Genomic DNA, 19821 nt, shown 5'->3' on the forward strand with positions numbered 1-19821 from the left:
GAGCTCTGTGCCCTGGGCCTGCTGCCATTGTCCCATGTCCCTGTCCCCTCCCGGGGTCTTGCTGCTCCCACAGGGGCTGTGTGTGTGCAAAAATGTGCACGGCCTGTGCTGGAACTGGGCTGCTGTGATCTCTAAAAATGCTCAGTTACTGCTTGAGAGCTCCTGGAAAGCTCCTGCCTCCATTCTGCCCGCAGAATTGTGTGGTGGGTGCCTGCCACTGCTGTGTTACAAAGTTAAATGCACCTGTGGAAATCCCTTCTGGGTGTGTGCCAGTTTCAGCGCAGCTCTGTTAGAGGAGACATCTATGCCTGTTCTTCCCACTGCTGTCTGCAGTATCCCCAGGCTGATGGCAGGGCTGGGACCTGGGCTGTGGGAAGCTGCCAGTCCGGTGGCTGTGGGAAGGGGCCGCCCTGGCTGGGCTGTCCCAGTTCTCCTGCCTGCTGAGCATGGACTATGCATGCCTTTCCCATGTGCATAGTTAGTGATGCCAATGCATCCAGCTGCTCTTTGGTTTTCCACAGGGTGCATACTGAGTGCTCGGCATGGTGTTCACAGCCAGGGATGGCACAATAATCTGAGCAAGAGGTGTTCAGGGCTCTTGGAAATGTCAGCCTTGTACAGCTCAGGCATGCTGGGGCTGCATTTTCCTGTCTGCAGAGCAGGTAGGGAGTTAAATGTCAGTACTTGTAGGTGTCCCTTGGCAAGGATCCAGACCTTTCAGTGCGTGCATACCCACCTGTTCATCCCCAAAGCTGGACACTGCAGTTGTCATGCTTAGGAAGGAGGTCACCTGAAGGTTTCCAGGATGCTGGAGGTACCTGGAGAGTCAGTCTACACTTCTTGGCTTTGTAAGCAGCTCAAATCTAGCTGGATGTGCCTGAGTGCCTGGTAAAGGTTTGTTCTGCAAGGGATGTCCCTCGGGCTTTGTGGAGCAACTCCTGCCATGGGACAGGCAGTTCCAGGGAAGTGAAGGATGGCAGGCACATCATGCTGGTACTCGGCTCCTCACCTCCCACACAGCATCCCACTATGTCCCACTGAAACCAGTCCCCAGCTGCCCTGACCATCACTGTAAGTCTGGCCTCGCTGCTGGAGGTTCTTGAGGATGGGAACAACCCTTTATGGAGCATGGGATGCCAGAGCCTGGAGGGTAGCACAGCAAATGTCCCAACCCCCAGCCGACAGCCACACTACCTCCCCAGGCAGGGGCTGTGCAGAGCTCAGCATGTTCTGAGAAGCCTCAAGTTTGCATCAAATACTGGGCTAGAGGTCTGAGGACCACGTCTTCTGACAGCTCATCCTCCTGCAGGCTGGAGAGCGATGTGAATACAAGGAAAGGCGCCTGATCCCCATTATAATGCTAATCTCCTCCAACTCCCAGTAGGAGCCAAGTAGCATCCTGTTAATGAAATTATAACCATGGCTCACACGGTGCATTTCTGCTGAACACATCTGAAATCTCTTTCCCTCAGAGGCTACATAACCAACGCCTGGGAGTTATCTTGCTGCTGTTATAGAAGCAACACGATTAGAGTGCTGAAACTAATTTAAATCCTGTTGAATGCTATTGTAATGCAGTGAGTAAATCTGGTATGCGACATGTCATTGAGACATCCTTAGAGTGGACACATCAGGCTGATCCCCAAAAGTTTAAGGGCTATATTTAGAGACTTCAACATAAATTGCAAATCCTTCATGAGCAGGTTCTGTTTGATGTGACTTTCAGCTGCTTAAGGTACAAGTCTCATTTAATTGCGGGACAACTCCAGGACTCTTAGCTGGCCCCATACTGAAGTATCTTCTTCTATCCTCAGTTATCCTGAACATCTTCCAGGTACTGCAACATCTTTGCTCCCAACGTGAGCAACAGGTGTGGAGCTGTGGGAAACTACTGTGCTAAACTTGAGCACTGGCAGGGAGGCAGAAGTGGAGCTTAACTGTACAGGTCCGTTGTGTTGGGGGTTCTTCTAGTCTTGCTTTATGGGCTTAGAAGGGATTTGGGGTGACTGTGTGGGTTTTTAAGAGCTGGGTTGTGTGCACCTGAAAGAAATGTCTCAGCCTCTGTCAAACAGCAATTCAGCTCCCACGCACAGCCAGGACATCACCCTGGGAGTTACACAGAGGCCCCCGTGCTGCAGGGCAGCCCTGGCAGCTCAGGTAGTGACAAGCAAACCAAACACAGGGCTGAGAGGCTTCAACTTGACCTTTACAAGCTGCTGCAACATCCCAGAGCTCCAGCAATCGCCACCTTGCAGAGCCTCAGCAAACAACCCTCCAGTCCAGCAGGGAGTGGAATCGGTCCCTGTCCCAGCATGACAGCAGACTGCAGCATCCAGCTGCTCCCCTGAGCCTGACACCAGGACAAGTGCTCCTGACAGGCATTTTATCATTGTTCCCGTGATACTGAGTGGGGTTGAATTGTGCCTCTTCTCCTCCTCTTTTCCCCAGCACACCTGAGGGCAGTTCACAGGGATGCAGTGGAGCAGAGGGCTCCTGATTTTACCCCCCCAGACAGTGACAGAGCATTTTGTCCTAGTTCAAGCCAGCCCCATCTCTGGCTCTTGGCCATGCCTGACATGGATGTCACACCCCGCTCCATTCTCTCCCCTCACCTGATGCTGTCAGGATGTTCTCATAAGGCCAACACGCAGCACTGCACTGCTTTCAGCCCTCTATGGGAGCTTTGTCCTCATGTCGCTGCCCCTGGTCCACCATGTCATGATTTCCTTTTCCATAATTTAACATCCTACCCCACAAAAATAAAAGTGTGGGGAGGGGAAGAGAAATGTGTACAAGGAGCAGGAAGAAAGGGGTCCCAGACTCTGTGAGGAGATAATCTGTCACCTGTCTTTATGGCAGTAGAAGAACAAGCTACATCTTTACCAGGGTAAAGCAGCTCAGCTCTTTGCCCCACCACAGGTGTCCTGTAGTCTTTGCAGCCCCAGACTTGTCTTGGCTGCCCACACAGCAGGGTCGGCTCTGGGAGTCTCTTGTGTTCCCCTGAGCCAGATGTTCCATTGCCTCCAGAACGTAAGACTCCTCCTAACTGAGGTATCAGCCCAGGGTTTTGTGGCAGAGCTGGAAACTGTGCTCTCCTGATCTTTAGAGCTTCTCCATTGCTCCTCTTCTTGGCCATCAGCATCACCCTACTCTCTGAGGCTTGCTGGGGCCAAACACGTACCTGCTGTGACTAGAAACAGATAGTGAAGTATTTTAGGAGGGGAGGTAACATTCCCAAAATGAACTCATCCTTTCAGTTCATGTGCTAGAAGTACAGGCTGTCACAGCTTTATTTTTAAATGGCCTTTCCCTTTATCACCAGAAAAATTTCTTCCTATTGACCTGAACAGCACTAGCAAAGTCAAGTGGAATATATATATATTCTTTCCTACCCACTGAACATGGTCATTGTTAATCTGAGCATGTTAAAACCAAAAGGGACAAGATGTGGAAGGTGTTTAACACTTAACTTGATGGGAGCAAAGGGGAAGGTGTGAAGACCAACTTTGCTGAAGGTAGAATTAGATGTTTAAAATGGAAGTGAAGTGAGTACCTGTCTTGGACGTGTGGTACCTGCCTCAATCTCCCAGAATACAACTGCGGCACAAAGACTCTTGACTGAGAACACCCAGGCAGCCACTGGCCTGGTGGAGTTAACAGCAGCCTGAGAAACACGGCAACATGTTCACATGGGTAAAACTGGGAGATCCAGAGAAAAAAACCAGCAAAAGTAGCTTGCACAGTACTGTCAGGTCACTGGGAAAACTCTTTGTAGCCACTTTGAAAACCATGAGCCAAGACAACAGTCACTCAGGGACTCTTAGCATCTTTTTAATTTAGACTTCAAGGATAAATTCAAGGCCAGGAGAAGGCAATGCAGTTTTAATAAGCAATGACGTATTTCGGTCAGGTTAGCATCAATAAACAGCCATTAGCTATGCAAAGGAGGATTTGCATAAGCAGCATTTGAGGGTCAGGCAGAACTGTCTCAAGTGAAGATGAAGGGAGGACAGCCCTGCATGCAGAAATTCTCAGCCTGGTGCTGATGCCAAGGTGCTTGAGCCAAACAAATGCACCTGAAGCCCCTGCTCTGAAGTGTGCTGGAAATTATCCTACAATGTCCTACATCCTGGAAAAAGTTCTATAAACTTTAGTAGCTCTCCCTTTCCAAGGAGAGGGGGAAGAAAAGCCCCTCTTTCAGGGGAGTTGGAAGAGTTGGAGCATGCAGCAAATAGAGGCAGGAGTGTTTTGAGTAGCTGAGACAAGAAAGAACAAGCACACTGTTCTTTCCATCCTGAGCATTTTATAGGAGTGAAATGTATCTGTATAATGCACCCATGGCTGGACAGCACTTATATCAGTCTGTGGTAGCTGACAGAGGGGAGAAGGAGGAGTAGGAACCTACAGAACAGAAGGGATTGAAGCTGTCTGCAGGACCCAGAAGGCAGGCAAGTCCTCCCCAAAATCAACCACCACCAATCTCCTCCTATTGGTGTTTATGTGAAAAATTCAAAAGCAGGGGCTAAAGTTGTGGAATGATTTCTAACACAGCAAATCCCAATTTTAACAGTGAATTTCATCTACAGGGAAGAAAAAACCAGAAACAAGTAAGTGTCAAATCACACCAGTCCATCAGTCAAAATTGCCTTTGCTGGTACAAATCTGTCTCTCTCATTCACACAACACTAGAGGTTTAGAGCAGAGAAGAAAATCTCTTGCAGAGGTTTTTTTTTCTAGTGTTTCAACTATACCACAAAATGTGGGTCTAATTAATCCTTGACACTGGTGATACTACACTTGAGATGAGCCTGCATGTTAAGCCTGAGGAGGTGGGAAAGCAAAGAACAAAAATATCCATATGCTTCAATTTTATTCCAATTCAGCCAGGCCCAGCAAACACAGTTGCTTATTAGAGATAAGTCTTCATTTAAAAGTTAATTAAAATGATACTGAAAAATGTAGGGGCTGAAGATGGTAAAGGTGAACTTTAATGAAGGTTTAATCACTAGAATGACAGCGAAGTTCTTTGTCCGCATGGCCTCTGCAGCAGCAGGGACATCTCTGCATCTCTGGGTACCACAGCCAAGACATTGGGAAGAGAGTCGAACATGACAGGAACATCGAGTTTTGGAAGTCCTCAGCAGACAGGTCTTTGTACAAAAATACCCACAAAGCAGAATGGAACCAGCTGTGTTTCACACATGATCATTGCTCTGTTGCTAATGGTATTTTTAACACAGAAAGCCAAAGCATTTCTGACAGCCATGAGCTGAGGTCCATTTGGCCTGTAATGGCGGTTTGGTGCATCAGTGCCTGCACGACATCTTTAAAAACGTGTGTTATTGGCCTACAACAAATTTCCATTAAGTAAAAAAATTTAATATTTTAATGAAAATATTCAGTATTTCATTAATAAGAAAAAGGTTTTATTTTTCCTAGGCCCATCACTGTAGCAGTCCCTGTGGCTTTGTGATTCCTGCAATAAGCAACACTTCCTAACCGGAAACAACAGAAGCAATGCCCAGCACATCTGAAAATGTAATTTGTCTTCAAGGCATTGCTAATCACAGCAACAAAGGCCTGAGTCACAATGGATAAGACCCATTCCATTAAGATATAGCTTTAATTAATTGAATTAGTATGAACTTGGAGTTCAAATTAACATGAAAATAACAGGTCTGACAATATATTTTTAAAGTATTTTTTTAAAACAAAAAAAATTGTATCTATCTGCACCCAAGTCAAATAACACAGTGCATTTTCTGCTCTCCAAGATGCCCCTTGAGCTTTCCTCCTGAGATAGACCCATCCCACTCCTGCCCCCACGGACAGGCACTCAGGGCTCAGAGCAGCCCCATCAGCTCTGTTTTGCTAACAGGACTCTCTGTCCCCAGTTCAGCTGGCTCAGCCCTAACCCCTGCCCATGAGCAGATGGGCTCAGGCCTGTGCAGAGCTTGGGAGTCCTTATGGGATGAGTGTGGAATGCCACAGGACTGCTGCCACTTCCCAGGCCCACAGCCAACTCCCTGTTTGACAGTAAGTCTGACCCTGACCCTGCCTCCTGCTCCCAGAGAGGGTCCCTTTCCCTTTGGGCATCGCTCTTCCAGATGGAGACTGGGAGGTGTTTTAGTGCATTTTCCATCTTCCACCCCAAAACAGAGCACACTCGTGTTTCTTTCACAGCCCATTTCTTCAAGGATTTCAGCTTATCCATCACAGGTTATGCAGAGAGCTGCAGCCAGCCAGGCCCCCGTGCCTCCACAGTCCTCTGCCTGTGGATGCTGCCCAGCCCCACAGCTCCAGCCAACTCCCAGACACAGCTCCAGCACCCAGCTAAGTCTGGGAGACACCTACTTACCTGCTCTGCTAGCTAAGCTGCCTTTGACAGTCACTACCCCTAACCAGGTATCCCTAATGATTTTAATAACATGATTACATGACGGCAAGAAAAACCAATAACCCAAACCTTGAAGTAAGCTGTTTTTGTCACGATCTTGAGACTCCTGCTTGGAGCAGATGCCTTATTAGCCATTTAATTCTCAGCCTCATGGCAAGGCACTGAAATGAGAGGAAATATAAAATCAACAAGGCAGCTGCAAACTAGCTTCGTGTTCTCCCTCAAATTTAATAGAGATTCATGAGGCTTTACACTAATGTGCTGAGAGAAAAGGATTACAGGGTTCTTACACCCTGCTTGGGTCTAAGGGAGGTGAATATCAGCAATCAGCAGGCAGATGATAAATGTCTGGCAGAAGTTATTCCAAGACGTAACTGTGTTAATACCAAACGAGGCACTTCAGCTCATGTGGTGTGTCCAGTCCAGGCCAAGCTGTCTCAAAACCATGAACCCAGAGGTAAAGGAGCAGATCCATAATAGAGGACAGTGGTATCTGCTCTCCCCAGAATGTGCAGGATCCAGGTTGGTTCTCGCCCCACCACGCAGCTTTCAGCCCTTGGGCACTGGTGTCCCTATGCTCTGAAGCCACTGTGCTGGCAGGCTGTGCCCATCCCACTGCCTCCCTGCCCCCTGCACAGCAGCACAGGGCTCAGGGCAGCATCCCCAGGGGCTTGATCAGACCCATGTTTCTTCCCCTTCCCCAGCACCCAGCTGATGGCTCCAGGTGTGCTCAAAAACCACTGATACGACTGATTTCACTGTGCCAGTACCACTCACTCACAGTCACCGCTCGGTTCCCTTAACTCCCATCTCTTGGGTATTTCATGCGAGACAAAAAGCAGCTGAGCATTAATCTTGTGGCTGCTGGACTGCGATACCAAGCCCTCCATCCTCCATGTGTCCTCCTCCTCTTTTCCCCCTCTCCCCAAATGTGTTTTCCCGTGAGGGTCCCAGGCTCCCATCCCGGCCCTGACAGCAGCATTGCTGCTTGTGGGGAGCAGGAGAACCTCAGGGTGTGCTCGGCTCATTAACAGGGTCTGGCTGCTGAACTGCAGGTCTGAGTCAGTGAGCAGTCAGCCCTGGCAGTGACACTCACAGCAGCAGATGAGAGAGTCCCCTCATGCTACAAAACACACCCTCTCTGGGAGGTGAAGCCTCTGGAACAGGCTCCCCAGGTAAGTGGTCAAGGCACCAAGCCTGAGTTCAAGAAGCACTCGGACAACACTCTCAGGCACATGGTGGGATTTTTGGGCCATCCTGTGTAAGGCCAGGAGTAGAACTTAATGATCCTGATGGGTCCCTTCTAACTCAGATGTTCTCTGATTCTCTGTGCTTTCCAGCATATAAGGAAATTGACAACCATTTTACTTCAAAATGCAGTGCACTCTGATGACAATGAATCTAGCTTAAGAAAGACTTGCCACCTTGCATTCTATCTGTAGTCTCAGTAAGTCATAAAACTTGCTGCTATATATTTTCTTTACCAGGCAGGGAACCTTGGCTGCCATTCATGAATGTGACTGGGATATACTGGTAGCATCCGGCCCTCAACCAACCTGGACTGTACTCACTGGTACAAAAACAGCCCTGAAAGGCTTGACTGAGACCAGACTATACTGTAGCAGTTACAGGACAGCCACTAAGAGAGAATCCTGACCCTAAAACCTTAAGGTTTTTCAGGCAGCAGGCAGGAGTCAGGAGTGATTTTTCCTCTGGTTTATCGGTGTGGAAGCTGTTTGACAAAGGATGACATCAGTCGCACAAACTTTGGGCTGAGCCAAGAGAGGAGCCTGAGGAATGACACCAATTTACTGCCGTACCTGCGACTCTCCAGCTGCAGTGTGAACAGGTCGGGGCCACTGGCCACGCTGCAGGTGGGGACACTTGTTAAACGTGGGGACATCTGTTACACAAGCACACATCCAGAGCTGCTGTAAATAAAGCAGGGCATATACAGGAGTTAATCCAGCACTGTTTTGCTAATCATGTCAAAGATACTGACCTGTTTATGCTCTGCACATCTCTTGTTGAAAATAACGGAGCAGATGTCACCTCAGTGGTGTCTCTCCATGAAGCCAGCCTCTGTGCCCTCAGTGAATGATAGTAGCTGCCGTGCCACTGACATTCCCATGCAGTAAAGCATGTTGGAACCTGCTCCCTCCTGTTTGTTCTCAACATGGATCATCGCTCCTTCCAGTGCTGCGAGAGCCAGACCAAAAGAAAAGCCAGTGGTTTCCCAGCAGAGGTGTTTCATAAATTTACCACTCTGCTGTGAGGAGATGAAGGCACAAACAGGCATGGGAGGCTCTCAAAGGTTCCAGGGCTTCCTGTTGCTGGTGCGGAACAGATCCCCAGCAGGAAAAGGCCACCCCAATTAGCAATAGGGAAGCACAGAACATTGGGTTCAGTGCCAGCCGGGCTGAGGGCACAACAAAAGCTTCTCTTCACTTACTTCTCTGATTTATCAGAGAAAGAAGGGCAGCATTGTTGCTTTTGTACATCTGAGGTACTGTCAGCCTTAAGCCAACAAGATATAATGCAAGAATTATTTTGAGCAATTCAAGGTTAGTTTTTGTTGCTTTTTTAACTTTCCAGCAGCAATCCATTTTCACTTTGCACATGGACACATTCAATAGTGCAGGCACTGAGTGCTCTTAGGCAAAGCACAGGCAAGAATTCACATAAAGAAAAAAAAAAAAAAAAAATCTGGGTTTTTGTCCAGTCTTCTAATTAACTTTGTTGGCAAGCTCTAAAAAAGAATTCATAAAAATCTTGAGGCACTTTTTACAAGCAAGATGGAAAGTGGTTTATTTTTTTTTTCCATCTTGCAGGAAATTTCCTTTTCTTTCTCTGAAGCAAAAGAAAACACACCAATAAAGAATGAATTTCCAAAAACTTTCTTTGACTCAAAGGCAACCTGAAATTATACAGCCTAATTCACTTCACGCACTCCTGGCTCAGCCGTGCAAGTGCGTAATTCCCAAAGGCAAATGCTGCATTTCTGAAGGACAATCCATTAGGCACCACCACAGTTCCCCTCCCTGCCTTCACACACTGGGCTAGACTGCACATCCACTCAGTGTCCTTGTCCCCTTGCCACACCAAGTCCCTTAGCTGAGCTGGCACAAGCAGCAGAGTTGCCTATGAGCATCACCATCCCTTTGAAGTCTCTCCAACACACCCAAAATCTCGTAATACAAAAAGAAACCCAACTGTTCCTGCTGCAAAGTACCTGCAGAAAAAGAGCTGGGAACTTTGCTCCCTCCCTGCCCTCCATCAGTGTCTCTCTCTGGGCCTCAACACAAGTGCTGTGATGGATGTTTGTGGGGAGCCCAGCAGGGACTGCAGCCACACCACCACCAGCTTCCACTCTCCAAGAATTTCGGCCTCCTGAAAACCTGCCAGCAATTTCAGTGAACCCCTGGAGTTCTGGAGGGGATTTTATTACTGAGAAAGGGTCAGATGTCACTTCCTTCACAAGAAAAAGGAAGCGTCATAAAAAGGCACTTGAACTGCTCAGGTTGCCTCCAGCAGCCAGAAATGTGCCAGGTGTGCCAGGTCATGGCAAGCACCCAAGAGAGGCACTGGTTTTGTCTTTGGCTTTGCTCAGACAGAAGCATTTGGAGAATGCTTAAACCACTGGAACAGGCTCCTGTCCTGGCACACTGCTCTCAGTTCATCAGTGAATTTAGCAGCAGCTATAGAAATATTTGTACAGGGTAGTCAAGGGAGTGGGTGGATTTCTCCACTGAGTCACCCATCTGTTATCTCTCCCGGAAAAATTGTGTGTATTGCTTCAATTCTAGAGAGACACATTGAAAGAAGATGTGAGGGTCACCAGATCTGCTGTTAATATCACACACGTGTGGAGATGAAGGTGGCAGCTGTTTTTCACTCACTGAAAGCTGTCAGGAATGTGACAGAACAACGGGGTCCTGAGCACATCAGATTCTGAATGCTGGCACATACTGATAGCTTTTTGTCAAGGAGGAGAGGGAAAAACAAAGCTTTGTTTTGGACCTGATAAATGGATGTCCCTGGAGTGTTCCAGTAAGATCTGCAAGAATAAAATAAGCCCAGAATCCTGGACGTACATGAATTATGAATTAAAGAGCTTTGTCAGAAAACAGTTAACTTTCAGAAGAGTAAGAACAGGCAGGCAGTAAGCTTTTGAAGGTTGTACCAATGGTATAAAGTGCCATGGGGATAGTCATAACTGCCCATATCTTCCTGTTTATACATATCCACACTTGCATCCATGAAAATTTATACAGGCTTTTCCCTAGCAATGCTTTTTCCTCCTTGGGCTTCTCAAGTTTCCCTATTCCTGATCCCACTGTCCCTGTAACTTTTCCTCAACCCTGCACCCCTGTCTGTGTTCCCTGTTACAAATTCTTCCCTCCTTTTGATCTCTTTCCCAGTCTGCTCTGGGCTGTCTCGGCAAGTGTAAGGTTTTCCCTTCAAGAAGGTTGTCGAACTGGTCCCTTCTTAGTGCTACTTAACCAACAAAATTCAAACTGAGTAGCCAAGAACAGGGCTGGGACTCTCAAATTCATTTCTCAAAAGGTGTCTCAAGCACAGCATCACCTCCTTCTACCACCACTTAGGGTCAGTACCTCTCTGTATCAGCTTTCCAGATGTTAACTGGCTTCTCATGACTCAAGAGTCTACAAAAACAGAGCACTGTTGCTCATGATGACTTTCCCGGTGGCCCTGCAGCTTGGGGGACAAGCAGAGATATTGTGCCAATGTTCATAATAATGGCTAAACACTGAGCCATATTCCAACAAGCTTCACCACCAGCACTAACCAGTTTCCTACCGAGGAGATTGAGATTCCATCACACCATCTATATGTGGCTGTGCCTCTCCAGAGAAAGCCCTGGAAAAAGCTGTTGTGCTCCTCAGTGAGTAGCTCAGAATAAAAAGAAAACCGTATGTTTAAAGCCCAGCATGCTGATTATCAAATTCATTGCTGGTTTGAGAGAACACAAGTAGAACAGAATTAATGAATTGTGCCAGCTGCAAAACTTATGGCAGTAAAAAAACAGCAGTCCAGGATGCTGGGAATGATCTTCACCTCTTTTGAGGGAGATGTTTCTACAATGAATATATTTAGGTGACAAAAAAAGCTCTTGTGCAAAGATGAGCTTGCTTTTTCTTCCATCTTTCTTTGAAATAATTATTTCAAACACAACAGCTCTTCAGAAGATCAATAGGTAGGATTACAGAAATATCCCAGCACAGACCAATTGCTGCTGAAGAAAGAATGACTATTAAGGTTCAGCTTTCACTTTTTTTTTTTTTTATTAAATAGACACTATTTACAGCCAGAAAACTCCATGTTTCAAGATCTGAGATGTCATTTTTAGCTATGCATTCATCTTTTTGGTTCTCATCAACCACCATCATCTGTTAAGACAATAGTTACCTTCCCTACCTATCTCCGAGATGTCCTGAATGAACCCATCAGTCAAGGAAGCCTTCAACACTCATGGTGCTGGGAAGAAAAGGCACACACAGATCAGAAGGAACCAGGCAGGAAAAGTTTCCTCATCCATCATCACCGAGCTTGTTCTGTTAAAAAAAGTATAAACTTATCTATGTGAAGGTATTTAAGATGCAGAGCCAAAGAAAACTGCTATGCCAGATTATGTGCATTTACTGTTCAGATTTCAACAGCCAAGAATTAAATCTATTTAAAATTAACTCCAAAGGCAATTTCAATGGTAGGATACAGCTGAAAATTGGGTAAGCTAAACTCTAGAAAAGGGGAAAAATACAGTTTAAACGTTAGAGAAGTCTTACACAGAATGTCTGGCACTGGGAAACCTCAGTCCACATCTGCACTACAGGAAGTGCATTTCTTATCAAACACTGTATATACAGAATGCTGTGATCACACAACAGGGGTGCAGACACCTCAGTGTAGGACTATCGGCATTCCAGTGCAGTCTACAGATTTTAACCTCATTGCACAGTAAAACAAATATATGGCCTCAGAGTTGAGAGTAGCAATCTGCAACCATACATTACACCCCAGCATAACACTCTACTACCTCTCTTGGTCTCAGTTCAAGCTTTTCTTTCTTGTCACCTCTGAGCTATGCTCAAAGGTCTCAGAAACAACACACTGCCCTTAAGCCCTTGGTTCTGCACCACTGAACAAAGCAAAGAAGTGAAATTACCTTGATTTTTCTCACACAGAACCAAAGTGATCCATACATCATGTAAGGACATAGTTGGAGAGCTGAGATCTGAACATGTTCCCACCCAGAGCCAGCCCAGTGCTCTGGCTATGCCATAGTTCTGCATTACTTCCAGAGAACCAGAATGTTCACCTTCATTTTTCCCTCTTTCAGTTGCCCTGCTTGGCATGTTAATATGCCATTGTAGCCATTAACGCTTCAGCCTCCTGGTCAGGAAACATACAATCTGAGAGGATAGTGACAGATGACAAGCACATTTCATGAAGAGCTGCTAATTATCAAAGCTTTTTGATAATCTTCATCCAAATAAACTAACAGGTAGAAAGCTCAGTGCAGTTAGCAGAAGTGCCCAAGGCCTGATACTGTGCACTTGGACAGAGTTTAATTAGTGAAACAGCAACATTTCTGTACAAATCCTGACAATTAAAGCCGGCAGCTAATAACATTTACAATGCTAGGCTAAACTGTGCCCAGATAAAAATTACAATGAATATAAATTAAAACTTAAGCTATAACACAGATTTCTAAAGGCACTTACAAATCTCTCTGACCAGCAGCATTTGGGGACAGCAGAGCTGTGTGCTGACAGGGTTCAGGTTACATTTTGGTTGTGGGAAGATTGCTTTGTTGTATTTCTTTTTGCTTTAACTCAAAAGCTGAAATACTTCTAAATTTTGTAGCAGCCAACACAGGAGAAACAGCACACCAATAAACAACCCTTCTTTGTGCCTTTACTTGTAATTTCTGCACTCCTGTTGTTGCCTGTGGCCTCATAAGAATCCTTCCAGCCAGGAGCAGCACACCCACAAGGACACACTGACTTCATGCCCAGGTAATTGTCCTCCTTCATCCACGTAGGCTGAAGGACACAGACAGCTGAACTCCTCTCCCTCCAAGCCAAGGCAGTGACTGCCTGCAGGATGGGGGAAAAGCACTCACAGGACTCTCCAGTCCTCCACAGCAGCAACTCCCTTGAGCCTGCAGGTGGGAACCTGTATCACCCTCCAATAAAGCTTCTGTTATGAAGATAGGTCAATAAAGATAACAACAGATTCTGAAATTTGGAGCTCCTCTTTCTCACCAAGTTTTGTTACTAAAACTCCAAGAAATATAATTTAAAATATTAAATAGAAAAGGCAAATCCCTCCACTTTTTCTGCAGCAGCAGAGAACTTTTGCCTTCCCTTTGGTGAGGGTAAGCATTTCTGCAGAACATCTTTCAGTGCTGCTCCAAGGCAATGAGATGATTATTTTCTCTGATAGCACCAGCCCCTCTCCCTGTTTCCCACTCCATGCAGCATGTCATGAGCTTCACATGTAAAAATTAAAAAGAACATTTTACAGCAAGAAATTAGCCTGTTACGGTTTCTGTTGATAGCGAGAATAGAAAGGACAGACTAGCACCATGCTACAAATTAGCTGCTTTAATATATTCATTTTCTTCCTTTTGAGTTCTCACAGGCACTTCTAGACACTGCAGAGGCTCATCCTTCAGACAGTTCAATTAAAAAGAAAGATTCAGTGATTCAGTGTTTCAATACAGCACTGTTTACAGCATTTTTCCTTGTTATTTCAGGACATCAATGGTTGGTAGAATAAAACCCAATCAATTTGATTTGCTGATCATGGGGCTCACTTTCTCTCCCTTTGCAGGCTGGAGAGGAAAGTTTTTGTATCACAGTGTTTCATTTTCTTCATAAAACCAGGGTTCCAGGTAGCTGTGGTTACAGTCACACTTGAACCAGGCCTATGCACTTTAAGATTTAACCCATAGCTGTCCCTCCTCTCTTAAAATAATTAGTCTCCTGAATCTTTCAGTTGTCAGCACTGCTTTCTGAAAGCAGTCCTGAAGTTATTTGTCCCATGAGTCAGTAAGAGCTCAGTGCCAGTGTGAAGAGCAGATGTGCCAGAGCAGTGCAGCAAACAGAGGCAAGATCTTGTACAATTTATCTCTACAGTGGGACAGCACCACATCTCCTCCCCAGCCCTGGGCAGGGCAGTGAATGGCCTCATCCCCAACGGGCATTTCTTAACCTTTATTTTCATACTGCTTTGACTGGTAAATAAGGAACACTTCCCTCTTTTCCTGCTACTGTCTGAAGCCATGCCTAACAAACCCACATATGGAAGTCAAATTACAGCTGCCTTCCAGCAAACAGCCACCTCTACACAACATCATCTGACACATCGAGTGATCATCCAGAATGCTTTCCACAGAGTTCAGCTACATGCTGAACACTGAAATACCCCTCTAAGAAGGTGGAGAAAAGGAAGTGTGATTCACGTGTCATTATTACTTATTGGCAGATCATTCACAGTTCTGGTCTCTGTGGTATGGACAGAAGGATTTGGAAAGCTTTTTTGAAAGAGTCCATTCTGCAAAGCTCAGGCATTTTCAAGGAGGTTCTGCACAACCTCCCCACGGCTAATTTCTTTTGAGGCAATAGACAGTGTATGGAAAGATTTGTATAACAGAGTGAACAAGATTTTGGCTGAACTCAAACTATGTGATATAGGTAGAAAAGTAACTATGTCAGAACAAGTAATGGGAAGCTGTTTCTTAAGGTAACAGGTCATTTATAGAAGACTGTTGAGAAGCTGCTTTTGTGCTGCTGATAATGCCCGAATGAAATCAGAGACTCTTCAGTGACTTTACGGAAATTGCAGATAGAGCCTACTTTGCTGAAGCTTTTATTAAGGTGTAAAACTCGTTACTAGCAAAGGGCTAAAAGCTGTAAAACTTTGGTCTTTAAAGTTCTAGTGTTCAGATGATGAAGGACCTTGAAGAACTGCATTCGGAATGAGCTGTCAGGTTCAGAGTTAGAGCTGAGCTTTGAGATACTCATCCTTAGAAACAAAGAAATTCAGGATAGGGTACTACTTTAAATGGAACAAGCTGGACCAGTCATAAATGAGTCAGCAGCCAAGCAGAATGCACGTATCACAAGGAAAAAAAGTACTTAGAGGCTTCTGGGGACTTGCTGCTTTCATCCAGCAGAGATCCACTCAAACAGAACAACAAATTAGAGATGTATGGAGATAACTTGGCCACCAGTGTGTTAAAGGACCAAGAATGTATTTCCCTGAGCATCAAATCAATTGGTGGCTGCCCAAACCTGTTGCTTTTTCCAGACTTGGCAAGATGTTCTTGAGACTCTCCAGCAAGGTGAAATGGGAAGGGACAACTTCAAAGCATGAAAAACAGCAGCCAAATGCATTAGCTTGAGGCACAGCTACAGAGCACTGGCAAACAGGACCTGCGCAGACAGGTCACTTACTGAAGGAAATTTTCCACAACATAAATCTTATTTATGGATAAATAATAATATTTACTTCATGCATATTCTTAAAGAATAAAGGCAAAGAACATTCTTTCTTTATAAAATAGTTCATATTGTGTTTGCCTGTGGCTTGAATAAGACCACCACATTAGTGCTCTTCTGCACTGTCACAAGGCAATATTGAGGTTAGCAAGATACAGAGCCTGAATTTCAGGGACATTTCAGCACACTGAATGGCAGATAAGAGAGCGAGTTGAAACTGTGCAGCTGGGGAATCTAAGTATTGCCCTACCTCCTGGTGAGCAGCCAGTCCAGAAAGCAGAGGTCTCTCACCCACGCACACCCTTAGTAGCTGTTTCTATTTCTGTCTCTCTGTGAGATGTCACCACTAACCCACAGCAAGAGTAAACTGCTTCTTGCTTCAAATAGACACAGACAATTAAACCAACTCCCTGCTTACTAAATGGCATTCAACTGATTTGCCCTTGACAAAAAAGGACCTACCTAACTCAGATGTTACAGAAAGCATATTCCTAGCTTTCCTAAATGAGAACCTCTGCCTTGGCCTGGGAGGATTGTCAGAAAGAGGAAGCAAGTGTAATCACTCTGAAGGCCAGTAGTTCCCTCATTTCTGTAGAGCAAGTCTGATTGCATACTGCCTGTTATCCACAGCTCCATGTAAAGTAGTCATTATCCTGGGAGGAAAACACAGAATTGCTTCTGCCTCTGAAGATACAAGACTTCATTTGTTGGAAACGTTGCACTGGGCTTAAAATCCAGCAAATTTTCACTGTGACAGTCAGCTTTTCAGCACTCCTTATTGTGCCCAAGCTCAAAAAACTATCATGGTGTCATCAAAACCATTAGGTTGTCAGACATCAGTGAATGACTTTTTGCCAGTGAAGAAACACTGGACAACCTCCATCAGATTTGCCAGCATAGCTCACTCATTTTTACAGTATTCTCTTAAATTCAACACATAGTATCACTCCTTGTCCACTTTGTCTCCTTATCTACAATGCTTTAAAACAGAAATAGCTTTAGGAAAGGATGAAAGATGTGTTTAATTTTTTCCAAGTGTGATACCATTAAGGTCATTAGCCAATATTGGTTCCAACAGGAGATTATGAACAGTGGGAATTTAACGTGCTCCTTCTGCAGAATTAATAGATACATGTCTCAGTGTTTCTGTGGGCAGTGACAGCTTGAGGCTGTCAATTTATACCATTTCCTGATTAAAAAACATCAGGCAAGCTTACACCCATTTCAAAAGTACAAATAGAAGATGCAACTGAAGACAAATTGTTATGTGATGTACAAAGGTTTAAAGCATAAGAAATTTTTGGCAATAAGAAGTGTGGATTCAGGGAGTGTTTTAATTGGATCATGAAGATGCCAGTGTTCAGCTAAGAGATTTCCCAGATTAAACTGGGTATCATTTTTAAATATAACTTTTATGAAGGTGAATGAGTTCAATAAAAGCTACTTAACTTTAATGGTTTTGTCCAGACAATTTCTACTGTGGTAAGACACAGGGCATTCAGCTTCGGACTTAACATACCCCTGGCAAAGCTAGTCCAAAGACATGGGGACAGCTTCACCTAGGATATGCAAGTGGAGGCAAACAGACCCTCTGTGGACAATGACAACAGCCAGTGAATTAGACTCGAGCAACAAGGGTCACAGAGCGTGAGATCTCTGGAGGAGGGAGCTGGGAGCTCAGCACAGCAACTCAGGTGGCAGGGCAGGGACCTCTCCAGCCTGAGCACAGCCCTGTGAACCCGGGAACTGCACCTGGGATCAGTGGGTGAAGGTCTCACAGAGTCTGGTCAAGACTATTAAAGTCTATTCCCGCATCTAGGGCCCTGGCAGAGAGAACACAGATGAGCTGGAAATACCTCCCCACTGATAAACAGCAGCACAACTCTCAGGGCCAGTGTGAATCCAAACAAAGAAGGGAGCCACACAAGATCATCTATTGCTTGCAATGGTAATTCCAAGAAAACTATTAACTAACAAACTCACAGGCTTTCACAACTCATGATTAAACTGAGTAAACTGCTGGCTTCTTATTATGCAAATACATTAAGTGTTCTGTTCTGGGAATATAAAACAATACATTGGGGCATTTAAGGAACGTTTATTCCTCTGTCTGTCATTATTACACCATTACACTTAAACCGTGCACATTTTACCCAAAGAATCCAAGGAAATAAGCGATTTACAGCTAGAACTACATCTCGGGAGTAGCTGTCTTTTCACTCTGTGTTGAGTATCCACCGTGAGAAGGTTTCCAGGCGAGGTCAAGGTGATAAGACCCTCTAACTTCTCTTGAAGTAAAGACATCTTACTGAAAAAGGACTGCAATGATGCCATTGTAACACAGACTTCACCCAGCCCACCATTTTTTTAAAGCAACACCTTATGATTTTGATAAAAATCTTTTAATCATTGCACTTGGTGATTTATAATCTTCATTGTGCATAAGCTAGAAAACTCAAAGACCTGCAGACAGTGTACTTTTGATTGCCTCAACAGCTTAAGGCTGAAATATCACCTCTTGCTTACTTGACTCAAGGTGGAAAAATGCTCATCTTTTCATCAGTCTTTACAAAATGAATTTTTCCTGTCCATTTTATCTTAGAAAATGAATTAGAGTTTCAGGAAGGAGGAGCTAAGGTTACAGACTTTGTTTCCTTCCTTGTTATACCAAACCCTCTGACCTATTTCTTGATCAGTTAAGGGTAGTTTTTTTTCAAGCTTTAGCATTTTTGGAGGAGTAAAGCTGTTATAAAAAGCCAGAGCAGTAATTTAACTGAAAGTGCCACAATCACCCCAGGTGCCATATCCTAATAAATAATGTTGCAGATACATATCTTTGATTGCATTTTAATGAGAAACCCCAAATCCTCCTACTTCTTAATATAGGAAATATAAGCATATCTGGAACTTCTCCCTGGAAAAATATCTCCTTAGAATTTATTGTACAGGAAACAGGAAAAGAAAAATCTGAGATCCCCAGATAACACTAGTTTCCCTGCAGTGAGGCATCATATCTACCACTCTGTGCTGTCTGGGGAGATCAGCAGCTGCCCTCCTCCAGCCATGCATACTGGGATTGCTCTTACCCAAGCAGACAGCTGTATCTGTAACACTGTCAAGTATCAACAAGAAGTCATCTTACTTCCTATGCAGAGATCACCAGTTTAACACTCAGTGTAAAGAGAAAAATGAGTTTGTCAGCAGGCAACCATTGCATGTGGAGCCATTTTGTCCTTATCAGAGAAAAGTCCTAGCAAGTCTCCCGAGGAAAGCGTGGCAGCAAGCCAGAGACAGCAGATTATGACCATCACTTTTTAAATGGTCTGGCAGATCTTTTTATAATGTTTGTCATGCTGCATGTTCAGGATTAATTGTTGCCAAGAGATTATCATCTTCATCCAAATAAAAGATATTGAATTAATACCATGGAAGTTTCAAGTACCCTGAAAGGTAAAAGTGGATTTGTTATAAATGCTCACAACTTGCTTTAAGATTTCACAAAATGCAGTAGGGTAAATATACCTCCTGTGTAATCCAGAGCAGGGAAAATTAAGGCAAAAAGCAAAGACATGCTTAGCATCAAGATTTACCAGGAATCCTGATATGGTTCAAACAGAGTAACAATAGCAATACCACTCCAGCTGCCACCAGAAAGACCAAAAACTCATCAGCATGCAGGCAGATTTTAGTTTCCAACCAAACGCTCCAAAAAAGCCTTTCCTTTTACATGCAATACTTCACTGAACTACACTTCTGTGCTGAAAGGATCTGTCTAAAAGCAAAACAAGATATTCAGAACATATTTGTATTTAAATCACAAATGGAAAAATAAACAAACACTGAACTTTCAAGATCTGCATTTATCAAAATTTCAAATAAATTTTCATGTTATAG

The sequence above is a fragment of the Corvus cornix genome, chromosome 15 (assembly GCF_000738735.6).
Source record: "Corvus cornix cornix isolate S_Up_H32 chromosome 15, ASM73873v5, whole genome shotgun sequence".
NCBI lineage: Eukaryota > Metazoa > Chordata > Aves > Passeriformes > Corvidae > Corvus > Corvus cornix.